Consider the following 13,466-nt stretch of genomic DNA (forward strand, 5'->3'; position numbering starts at 1 on the left):
GATCTAAGAGCATTTGCATCAACTAAGAGCATGGTTACGGATGGTAGGGTTAGCTAAAACTCACAAGCTGAATTAGCTTCAAGTGGCCAGGATAGCTCACACTCACTGGTAAGGCAATCCCTACAATGAGGGCATGCAATCTAGCCTTGCCTCTAGTTGGACGTATTGACAAGTTAGACCGTTTTTAGGCGAGAATCCGCCTCAAATTGGACAACTCGTGAACATGCTCTAGTCTGGTAGAGAATTGGGCAGTTGGCCAAGCAGTTTTAGTTAGATGCTTGACAAGTCTGGACAAGGAGCCTAGTTGGCGCTTAGTCTAATGCACTAAGGACTCCTCGTTATGCTCGTTCGCCATCATACAGGAGGTCTGAATGGGGTCATGAAAAGGGAGATCGTGGGGGGGATGTAAGCAAAGTAAGTTATATGATAGCTGGCATGGGTTCTCTGCTTTAGATCAGCCTAGGTTCAAGGCCATCATCATCTCCTTAAAGCTTTCTAATACTATTGTGATTATCCAAACATTCCTTTTGTCTTATAAATCATTGGGCAAGAGAGATTTAGGCCTTCTCTTCCCGTGTACACACATACATACTCTTTGTGTTTACATATGGACTATTGAGTCAGAGCCACAGAAAATAGATCAGGCAATGCATCTTGCCGTTAGATATTAGTGCCAATATGAAGGGGGGCCAATTCCTTTTTAGAGGCTTTCTTTTGTCACTTGTCCGACCAATTGTAGAATGAATGCTAGTTATACCCTTTGTAGTCAAGAGCTAGAGGAAGGCTTTGTCCACCCAAGATAGATGAAGATAGGCCGAAAGAAAGAGGAAGGAAACATGCCGAAATTGAAGTCCACTAGATTGAATACTGGTCGATTGAAAGATGGCTGTGTCAAGAACTATGTGTATGGTTACGTGCTGAACATGTCATGAGTCATCGTGGACTATGTAGCTGCTCTGTAGAAGAGGCGTCTGGATGTGAATCTAGTCGATGTAGCTATGGTGATGTGATCCGGTAGGTTGTGACATACAAGAGTGTCACCAACCTAAAAGAACTGAGAGCAATGGCGGAGGTATGCTGCAGTATAACTATAATCTCTGTTGAATGATGCGAGGTCAAAGAAGACCGCATAATCAATGTGGATAGAGTGATCTAGGGGCTGAAAATATGGGGCCGAAGGTGCAGGTATGATACGCTGCTCTGCTGAAGAAGAGGCCCATAAAACTGACAAGGTACGACAACCTGTCAAACTTGTATGCTCAATAGTCATGAGATGGTCGTATGATGTGTGCATGGCTAAACATCCATCGGCATAGGATGTAGCATCCATCATAGGGTCATCAAGAAGGAGCTGATAGTATGAAGGTCTAGAAGCTTGAAATATCACTGAGAAAGCATATGACGTCCTTGAGGCATATGAGGTGCCGAATGTTGATGAAGGGACTGATCTGAAGTTGTGGATCCAACCATTGATTTTCATCAAGTAAGGACTGTATACTACAGCCATAAGTACATGCTGAAACACTGAGTCTCCCCAGGTTGTGCTATGGTTGAACCTGATGATGTCCACTGCACTAGGGCAGGGCTGCACTAATGCATAAATATCCTTATGCTAAGGAATGATTTGCTGATCGAAAGAGGTGGTGATCATTGGATCCAAGGGTGGTGCAATGCGGCATAACTGAGCCAATGCTAGAATGTCTTGAAGTCTGATGTGCCGATCTGAATTGAAGGTGGAAACTATGTCCAAGGATATGATGTGCTTCGTACTAGAGGGGAAAGCATCAGTGATGGATATTGGAATGGAATCATTGAGGATCTGGATGCACTATGGCATATATCTCCGCATGCGGCTGAAGATGTGAGTGCCTCGTACTGAGGATTGAATAACTGCAAGATCATAACTGAATTCTTGCTCTGTATCTATAGCATCTATGGAAAAAGATGGAGTTGGATCCATGCATGAAGATGATGGATGTAGATCATAAGAATCAGACTGTGCTGATGTAGATGAGACGGCCTTGTGCTGAGGGCTTACCATCAAATATGCCTCGTGCTGAGGGCTTACCATCACATATGCCTCGTGCTAAGGGCTTACTGCCGAATGTGCATGACCATAAACTACGAGGGCTGATCCATGGTAATGTGTTGAACATCTCTGTCCAATCACTCAAGACCAATGAGGCTCGAGTCATCATCATAAACCGATACATACCTTGTGGCAATAAATGGTCGAAGAAGGTTCTCTTTCCACTCACGAATCTCATCCGGAGTCATGATTGGTGTATCATCAACTGTGTGATGTGAATAACTCCATGCTAAAGGCGGTCTGGTGCTCCATGCAAGAGGCTTACCCATGTACCGACGGCGAGAGTGTCTACGCATGAGAAAAGTGTGTGAGAGGGACCACTGGGGGGCTTACGCTAAACGGTAAATCTAAACCAAGTCATGTGATGGAAGAACATGTGTATGCCAAGGATCAAGCTTGTGGTGAAATGATGACAACTGCATGTCGGGAGTGGCGAAGAGGCTATACAAGGCTAATGTGGATGCATGTAGGAACAAATGCCAAGAAATAGTCAATGAAAATGATTGTACATGGGTGGCATGTGTGCATGCAAATGTGCAACAATCTTAAATTCGAGCAATATCACTGCCAAGTGTCACTAATGTACAGAACTGCCAAATGCCAAGGGACTGAGCTGGTGTCATATGTGTGAATGTGTACACCGATGATAGAATTGAAGGGATTGACACTAGTGGGAACTAATCGGGTAATGTGGCAATGGCTTACTTGGCTTGCTGGAGTTGGATCTCCTCTAAAGCGGTGCTAGTCTACACCTAGACTACACGTCAAAGCGAAAAATGCAGACAAAAAACTTTATCTTAATTCATTTTTGTGCTGGGTGCATTGTAATGGATCAAAAGGTGGTTCCGATGATGAGGATTCAATGATCCTGACCTGTCAAAATATCATGTGTGAAATCTAAGGTGACAGGTACGTAGAGCGCGAGTTGATGAGCAATTTGCTTTTTGGAGCACTGTGTCATTCCCTCTGGATCAAACCCTAGAAGGACAACCAAATTTTGATCACAAGAGAGGGAAAAATGAGGATGATGGATGGAGTGTGATGTCGCATGATAGGTCGCATGCTAATTACACTGTGTGCCTGTGTAGAGGCAACTATGCCTAGAAGGCAGTGATGATGTGGCATTGCCATGTGGCTAATGACATGACACTTAAAGCTAAGTGTGCAAGATGGTGTGGCACTTAAGGCTTACATGTGGCTTGCTAATGTGGCACGTGACCAAGGTGATGACATGACCATATGGTGTGGCAGTTGGAGTTCTTACTGATGTGGCTGCCTACGTGACTGGTGACATGGCCACTAGAACCACTGTTGTGGCTTCCTACATGGTCGATGATGTGGCCATTGGAACCACTGAGAGCTCTGAGACGTGGGCTAGAGAGCAGTGGCCATTAGATGTGTTGGTAGGTTTGTGCTTGCTCTATCAGTCACAGGAACTGAGCTAGGTTTTAGAGAGCATCATTTGAGTTGCTTGAAGCTTTGCTGCGAGTCAAGAAAAATCAAGTCTCTCTTGCTTCTACAAAAATATAAGGACTAGAGGTACTTCAAACCAGCTAGAGAAGCTCAAAATCTTTAAGACTTGGAAACACACATTTGAAAAGCCAAGATCTTCTCTGTCTCATAAGAGACCTAACAACTCAAATGAACAGCGAGAAAATCAGTCAAAGAACTCTCTCTTACACAATCAATTTATCTCTTATAGATGGAATTGAATAGCTCCAAATGAGGAGATTTTTGAAGCAAATCGGAGGATGAAAGGAGCTCTACAAGGAGAACTCTATGAGAGAATAAGATGCCTCACACGGAGGGCTTATTGCTAAGACTAAGCAAGGGCTTGCATGCCTTGATGGAACAAGGGCTTGTACTCTCTCTTGAACAAAAACTCTCTCAAAGGAAGATGCCTCACAAGGAGGGCCAAACACTCATGAAGGGAGTGGGAGCGCCGTCACCTCTGATACCATGGTAGCAAAATTGAGAGAGGGAGAGAGAGATGAGTGCACACAATATAGCTACCTATACACTAAGTTGTATTGAACATAACATGAATATATACATGTGAACCCCTTAGTGTTAGGTTTAGGGTTTTCCCCTAATGCCCTAGAGGTATGGTGCAATTTACACCATCCTCAATAACCAGCACACGGAATTGGACAAAATTTTGCTAGTTAGAATAATTAGAAGTTTATATTAATAATATAACTTTTGGTCGAATATCTTTCCACTTATAGAGACATCATTATGCCCCTCATCCCATTCCACTAGCCACTTGTGGGCACCATTTCTTGCATGCTAGAGCTTTTTCGCCTGCCTCTCGCGAGCTGTTTGAGTTGCTTGGGTGCGTGTGGCTTCGATGTTGATTGAGGGGCAAATGGACACAGCTAGCATGACGCTTCCATTTTCTTTCACGATCAGTTTTTTAAGGGTGAGTTAAAGGTTGTCTCCTTCCCGTTTGCTTTGTTTTGTATCTGTGGGGTTCGACTTCCTTGCAAATTGATGATGTTTGCATGCTCTTTGTGGGTTGTGTTTGGCCTAGGTTCTTACATGTACCTAGAATTGTTTGCTTGGGTCTTCAATGCATTAAATAAAATGGGGGGGTAGCCATGGTGTGTGAGAAATGCAAGTAAAGCAAACTATGGTGCTCCGATTGTGTCGTGTGGTGGGAAAGGAGGGGAACTCTCAAATGAAACAAATCTTCTTTATATCTTGCAGATGGGGATGAGAAAGCCATTGGAGCCATTGGATCTCTACCATTCAACCATTTCCCTTTGGTACATCTTAGTGGGGGAGTGGAGGGGCATGTATAAACCATGTAGTGGCTTGCCATCATCACATGATAGCTTATTTGTTCTTCTTGAATGCCACTTGTTATACCTCCTGTGACTTCCTTGTTGCCCTCTCCTCCAATTCTTGTCCTATGCAATATGGGCTTGCACTCTTCTGCCGTTGTGCCTTCTAATTCTTCTCCTCCTACCTGTCAGTAGCCTCTTCCTTCTTAGCTATCTTCTCTTACTACCCTCAAAGAAAATCCTCTATTGGTGTTGGTCCATCCACCTCCCTCTTCTTTAGTAGCACCCATTCTTTGGAAGATTTAGTAGAGGTATAATGGCTGGGTGTGGTGTTTTGGTTCATTTTGGCCAACACAATTGCAACAACAACCAAAGGGTTTTGAGGATCTTCCATGCCTCCATCTTGATGGGGTATATGTGACAAGAGGGGCTTCTTAGCAAATTCATCTTCTTCAGCAGCGTCCAAGTGGTGTGGTTTCAAATCAAGAACCATGCTCATGGTTTTATCGTATGCTCAAGGCCTATTTCATATGTCATTTGGTGATCATTCTACTCTCCTTGGTCCTATATGGGTTCTTTTGGATCTACATTTGCATTTGTGTTGGCCACTCTTTCCCAAGGCTTGTCAAATGCTCTTTGTGCCACATGGACTTTTGTTGTTGAAATTCTTTCTGGAGAACTACAAAATGCTCACATTCCAAGGTTGTAGCTTGTGATGTATGTGATGGCATGCTACCATGGCCAATTCCATGAACTCTAGTTGCATATGAGAGTCAACACTATCAGTGCGATATTTAGGAAGGGCAAAATCATTTGCACTTGTAGAAAATTCCATAAATACTTCAAGCACCTCTCTTGTCTAAAACATAAATCCCATTGTCTCTCCATCTTAAACATTAATCTCATCTATGTTCCAAATGTTTGTGGGGGCATAATTGTTCTTGTCGTATATGGAATCTCTTTAGAATGTCTAGTTTGAAGTCGAGGGCTCTTGAGTATTGAAGCCTTTTACAACATGAATGCCTAAATCAAGGTTCAAGAATCCTTTCATCTAAGGCTTGTATGGAAGCCCATTCATAAAAAGGTTGGCTCGATCTTGGCAAATCTTTGCCACTTTGATATGGAGGTGTTGACCGTCCACTTTGTGCCCCACCTTTGCACTTCTTCCTTGATGGCCATGACCCTGGCTAGGCTACGTCTCTTTGATGTTATCTTTCCATCCAACCAATCTAGCAATGATGAGGTGAACATGTTTTGATGAGCCACTGTCTGGAAAATATAATACCTAGCATCTCAATCCTTGATGGAAGCACGTGTGTCCTTGGTTGTCCAACCTTTCTTAGCATTAGTCCTTGCTTCAATGCATTGTAGGGAGACTACAAGTGGGAGGTAGGGTGTTCCCCCTAATTTGTGAATCTAATTTGGCCTACGAAATCTTGGAAACTACTGAGACAAAGGGAAGCAAAGAGGAAAGTAGGAATATTGGAGAGGAATGAATGGATAGGATGGACTTGCTACCTTTAGAATATGGAGCATGATGTAACAGGAGGTAGCAACCAAGGATGTTTTTATCGAAACTATGCTTATAATATTAATATAAAATCTTGGTAAAAGTTTTCAATATCATTTTTTAAGTTTCACAATATTAGTAGAATGTAGTACTTTTTTATATTTCTTTTGAATTTTGAAGGGAAAAATGTAAATCCTAGTGAACCTTTAAATTTTTGTGCATAAAAGTTTCAAATGTGGGCAAATGTTTCAAACATTTATTTTTATTAGGGCATACAAATCTTTCGATGTCAATATTAAAGTTTAGCTTCTAAAACGAAACCAACTTGAAAAAATAATCCATGGTAGCACTTCCTTATTATAGAAGTTTTCGAGGAGAGTAGTATTCCTTTTAGAGGATGAGAATTGAGATAGCAATTCATTTATCCCCTTAATCTCCCTTCAACTAGTTTACCCTTCTATTCTCGCTCCATAGAGAGACAAAGCCTTGGTATGTCTATCTAGGTATTATAGACCTCTTTCATAGCTCTCCAAGCCTATGATAATGTAGATTGCATAACCCATGCCTTTCATGTGCTTATGCACACTCGTGTTTCTATTCAATAAGGAAGGTTTTTTGTTTCCTTTGTTATATACAATGTTTCACATATAGATTGCACTAGCTACACCTTTCATGTGCTTATGCATGCTTGTATGCTATTCAAAAAGGCATGTTTTTTATTTGCTTTATTTTATAGTTCACATGTAGATTGCACTAACTATAACTTTCATGTGCTTATGCATGCTATGTTTTTCTAAATTTGCAAAGGGTGTTAGTTGAACTACACTACAAGACTCCCCATTTACATTTGAGATCATGTGTCTATAATCTCTTAGGAGTGACTTAGATATCTTCAATCCATCTTTGGTGCAATAGTCTCACAATGGCATACATAACCACAAAAGGGAGAAAACCTATAAAAGACATTGAAATGTTCCCTTTGTCAAAACATTAAGAAAGCACACGGTTCGCTTGGCTTAAGAAAAATAAGGAGTAAGAATGACCAATCACCTAGCTAAAAAGGACACAAAAGAGGTTCAAGTGACAAAACATCAAATCATGAGCAATGATAGAATCTAATCCTAATCTACCAATTAAGGTATAATTAAATTATTACATTGCTCAAAGGTCATGTCAAGCTTCAAGTGATAATACACTCTACTACAACATTGTGTTATTTGCATTTCCCTACTAATAACTTAGAAATACTTATTGTTGTTGATGAACTCATTTTGATACTTTGTTAGAGTTAGGCGCCTCATAGAGAGGGATTTATTGTGGGTGTGCTTGCCTAGAGAGGGTAGGTTAGGGAGAGGGTAGGTTAGGTAGATGGCTTATTGAGGTTGGCTTTGTTGGGCTAGTAGAGTTGTGTTGGGTGCCCAAAATGGGTCCAACCAAGGCAAGTCACCAGATTTGACTGGTCATGTCAAACCTGACCTAACTCGACCCAGAGTTAGCTAACTATCAAGGCTGACTTGCTGGTCGCAGTCCTATGGCCAACTATACTGGTTGATCAAGCTGGTATTAGGGCCTCTAAAAGGTCTCCCCCCCTCCTCTTCTCATTGTCCCACACAGTGCCACTCTTGGACCATTCTCTCTCTCTCTCTCTCTCTCTCTCTCTCTCTCTCTCTCTCTCTCTCTCTGTGCCAGACCCTTAGCTATGGTTGTAACTATGGTTTACATAGTTGCTATCGACTCTCTCGTGTCAATTTCTCCAATTTTCTTCACATGCTTCTCAATTTGCACAACTCACACATGGTATCATTCACTATCATTGATGAGGAACCTCAAGGGAGCATTGATCTGACGTCGACCTAGGGTGTGTCTATGTATATTCAAGACAATTTGAGACAATAGGAGCAGCTTGCAAAAAGGAAAATTGAAGTGGTAGTTTCTAGCCACCTCTCCCATGCATTTTGAGGGCGATTCAACATGGTGAGTAGGGTGGTATCTTGATGCAACAGTTTGAGGTTGACTTCCAATTGTAACTTGTAGCAGCACCAGTTTCGAGCACCCTCTTCTACAAAGGCTAGGTGGGTTTGGTAAGATACAACTCAACGATCCTAATTTGGATGCATTCAAACTCATTGAAGTGTTTGACCTTGGCTTTGCGGCGATATCCTCCAGCTTTCTTGCGGGATCTTTGCTATTATTCAACTTTGGAAAGTTTGACCGCCATTAGGGCATGGAGAATGGCTAAGTCATTGTCAAATATATGGTCTTCAAATTGAGCACTTTTAGGCTCTGTTTTAAGGTCCCAAGGAAAATCTGAGTCCTTATTGGAATGGGTACCTTCTTCTGGTTCAATATTCCTCTCGAGGTCAACCATAAAGAATGGCACCTCAGGATCGATTGGTTCTTCATGCGTGAGTGGAGGATTTACTTGTATGACCTTAGCATCAATTTGCAAGAAGATGGGATATAGTGAATGGCAGTTGTCAATGGTTGCGAATGCTTGGATCCAATTGTTGACATTGCTTTGTGTATCGCCCGCTCAAGCATGTTGTTATAGAGGGACTAATTTGCTTGAGATCATCGTTGAAGAGGTTTCATCCAACATTCTAGGCAGAATTGATTTTATTGCTCTTGTCCCCACATTGACTCTTACTGCAGTGTCGCGATTTTGGATTGTCAATCTATCAATTCCCCAATCATGAAGAATTGATGCCTCATGCAACCAAGGACATCTAAGCAAGATTTAATAAGATTTCTTGGGAAGATCCAAGATTGTGAATTGAAGAGAAAAGCGAACTCCTGCGACTTTTGTTGGCACTCCATTCACTATTCCCAAGCTTTGCACATGAATCATCTGCAACGCATATGTTGAAATCAGCCTTTTGCATTAGTGGGAGACCCCATTCATCATAGAGCTCCTTGGATAGGACATTCACATGTGCTCCACCATCCACTATGGCTTGGACAAAAGAAATCACACTTTACAATCTCATGTCTTCTATCATGTCATGGAGATACACACTACTATCTTGACATTTTCCTTAAGCATACCATCATCTATGATATATCTTGAATATGCATAGCCTTTCCTAGATATAGATTACCTCAGGTTTTGTCATAACACCTTAGGCCAAAGGCTCAAGAGATACTTGTCCGCTTTTTGAGTTTCTCTAGCCCAAGTCATTAGAGCGCTTTTTGTGTTTTTCAAGATGTAGATTGGTTGTTGATGCAAAGAACTTTCAATGAGCTTGCAAGTGCAAGGTGTTAGTTGTGGTTGCTTTCACTGTATAGCAAACCAATCGGTTGACTACTGGGAAGGTGTCTTCTATCATGGCATGGAGATACACACTACTACCTTGACATTTTGTTTAAGCATACCATCATCTATGGTATATCTTGAATATGTATAGCCTTTCCTAGATATAGATTACCTCAGGTTTTGTCATAACGCCTTAGGCCAAAGACTTAGAGATACTTGTCCACTTTTTGAATTTCTCTAGCCCAAGTCATTAGAGCACTTTTTGTGTTTGTCAAGATGTAGATTGGTTGTTGATGCAAAGATCGTTCAATGAGCTTGTATGTGCAAGGTGTTAGTTGTGGTTGCTTTCACTGTAGAGCAGACCAATCAGTTAACTACTGGGAAGGCACTGCCTATAAAAGCCCCCATTCCCTCTTGCTATCTCATCAACCAAAAGCTTCATCAACCTTTCCAAAGAAGACTAGCAAATAGCCCTAATTGCTAAAGCGGGGAGTAGGAGAGGAATCAACCACTCTCCACTTCACCCTCACAGATCGAGAAATCTACTGGTTGTATAGCCTTTCACCTTGGTGCACCTATCTCTCGGATTCTCTGCCTACAGCCTCTTATTGGATTGTGAGCCTGGGGAGTTTCTACAAAGAGCCTAAGGCCAACTAGACAGTATCCCATGCAAGGGTCTTTGTGATGTTAACTTGAATCTTTCCATGACCTCGTAATAAACTCATAGAGACTGGCTTGTTGGCCAAGCCCTATCAATAGTGAAAGATTAAAGAAACCCCATGGATCGCACTATGCTTAAGATTTTACTGCACATGCTCAGACAAGCATGCTGAAATAGACACATAGATCCAGAGAGATATTAAGCCAAAAAAATGCATACATAAGCTCCCAAATAGAGTGAGTACAAAGTTACCCTCCGGAACTTGTACCACATGGACAGCCAACTACTGCCACCTTGCACTGAATCTGAGGGGAAGAGCCGACATGCTTGTAGGGTCGACTAGATCTACCAATCGACCCCACCTATGCTGACCAATCGGTAGACTGGACGACCTGCCGTGCCGCAAGCTTATAAAATGCCGCAGCCCCTGCCACAATGCAGCCTTGGCTCCATATAAACCAAGAACGATTTGCATTATTCTACCCATGTGGCAGCCTGTCACGCTGCCCACGGTTGAATATCATATGGAAGCATGGATGCTGCCCATGTGGCTTCCAATGTTAAGATAAGCAATCTCCAAATGCAAAGGCCAGGGCCAACAAATGGCTAGAAAGGCCAAAACTAGCAAATCTCCAAACACAGGACCAGGGCCAAACAAATGGCAAAAAAGGCCATAACTGGCCGACCAGAACTAGCCGACCAAATGGGTCAAGCCTATAAAAGGCAGTAGCCCCCTGGCTACTTACTTACCTCTTGTTGGAACAGGCTATTACACACCTGCGCTCCAGCATTTCTGCCACCTCTGCCTCCTCTGCCTCCACTCCTACATCCTCTCCAACATCCTCTGCCTCCACTCTTGCTTTCGCTCCAGCATCTCTACCTCCTCTGCCTCAGCTCCAGCATCTCTGCCTCCTGTGCTTCAACTCTAGCATCTCTGCCTCCTCTGTCTCCGCTTCATCATCCTCTCCTGCTGCTACTCTAGATCAACATCGACTTATTTCTCTACTGCTGTATTATTTCCTCCAGATCTGCAGCAAACCTTTGCTCTTTTGGCAATAGGTTGCTAACCCAGATCTGATTCAGTTCCAGCTAGTGGAGCTAGTGTAGAGCCCACTTTAGTTGGCTGTTCTGGAGGACTGTTGTTTGCTCCCTCCACTGTTTCTTTCTCAGATATCTCTTATCTTGTATTGAGTTCCTTTGGTGATATATATTTCTTCTTCAACTATCATTAGTCGTCAATGTTGTTTTATTTGTCTCCAAGTACTTTCTTTATATGGTATCAGAGTAAGCTATGCCTATCGACACCTGAGCCTTGACTTGGAAAGCTTGGAAGATAGATCATCAACTGAAGATGTCTTCTCCTTCTTCCCTGAAGCGATCTCAGCCCGAATCGACCTCTATTCAACCACCACCCTCGTCATATGTCGAGAGAGAGTCTGCAAGGATTGAAGGTGATGAATACCTCTCCAAACTCTTTAAAGAATTTGCTGAATTTCAAAAATGGAAGGAATTTGAAGCAGGTACCTGCACACCCCGTGCTTCTTCTTCTCCACGTTTTTCTCTGATACATTAACAAGGACCTCTATTCAACTCGGAAGAAGCAGAGCAACATTTCAGGTTTGGTGCCAACCAAGAATGCTGACGAAAGAGGACAGGCTGGCATGAGGATAATGAATTATTCGACAATGCCTATCCCACAAGAATCAGTGCAAGGTATGTTGCCCTATTCCCTTGGTGCAACTCCGTTTGTTATGCAAGGCATAGGAACGAGTAATCACGAGGACACAAATCCATACATGCATGTGAGCACTCGTAGACAAGAAAGGAGAAATGCGTCAGACAATGAGTTTGCTTTCGGTTCTCATTCTTCCTTCCCTCCCATCCCTCTCATATCTTCCGCTGCCATCTTTTCTCAAGTGGCTTCTCATCCTCCATTTTCTCCCATGCCACTGGGCTCCTATAGTTTATTTCCCTCTATCTCTCCCGCTGCCCCGTTTTCCCCTCTCATGTCGTATCCCGCCTCTCATGTTTATCCCTCCCCCTCAAGGCCTTCTCCAAATCCTTTTGTTCCTCCGGTGGTGCCGCCTCTCCCTCCTCGCTCCGCTCCTGTTCTGAGTCCTCTCACACATCCACCAGTTGCTTCTCCCTATCATTCCCTTTCTTCCTCTCACCCTGTCTCTGCAACAGCCAAACATGCTTTTACTGATGTGACTCATTTTAACGAGTCTAATTATACCGCTTGGTCAAATCTCATGCGCCATGTGCTTGATTCTCAAGACCTATCTCCTTCAAGGTACTGAACCGCAACCTGATCCTCATGTTTATCCTTATCAGGTAGTTCGCTCGTGGCGACATTGTAATGCCACTGCCATTGTCGAAATCATGCAAGGTCTTTTGCCTGAATTTCACTCTCAATTATAGCATTTTGACCTTGCCTATCAAACTGGCAGACTACCGGCGGTTAATTGCTGAATTTGCCACAACTGGTCCTCCCAAATCCGAGGATGACCAAGTTACTTTCTTTTTGAACAAACTCCCGCCCAAGTATTTTAGTTTTATGCAGCAAATCATTTCTCAACCCTCCCTTCCTAATTTTTATGAGTTCGAATGTCAACTCTTGCGTTATGCTCGTCTCTACTCTCAGGTCCACCAAAAACATAGTGTTCTTGCTTCAGAGGGGGCTCTTCTCTCTAGGATTCAAAAAGATCAACTCAGCTCTGGGAAGCCCTCTCCCACTCCTGACTCCAATAACTCCTTTGGTATTAAACCCGCCTGGCACAACCTTCCCAAAAAGAACCGGTTTTTTCAGCATTGCCAAAAAGTTGGGCATGTTAATAACAAATGTTGCTCCAAAGCCAAAGGCATTCTCCCACAGCCCCCCACCACGACTCCTCTGCCACCTCGTTGGCGCCCTAGGAGTGGTCCTCCTCCACATAACACTGGCCCTTGGAGACCACAGGGCCATGTCACTAATCATTTCACCCCATCCCCTCCCTTCATCACTCCCGAAGGCCTGTCTGACTGGTCCACTGGAGATTCTCTCTAGACTTCAATTCTCAAGCCTTGATCCATATCACCGAGCTTGACTTCTCCCCATCCATATTTGGATCAGCTTTTCATACTCTTCCATGTGGCCCTAAAGCCCCTTGGATTGTGGATAGTGGATC

This window comes from Dipteris shenzhenensis, chromosome 14 (assembly GCF_047967505.1).
Source record: "Dipteris shenzhenensis isolate YYH24624 ecotype China chromosome 14, Dip_SZ_1.0, whole genome shotgun sequence".
NCBI classification, from domain to species: Eukaryota; Viridiplantae; Streptophyta; class Polypodiopsida; order Gleicheniales; family Dipteridaceae; genus Dipteris; species Dipteris shenzhenensis.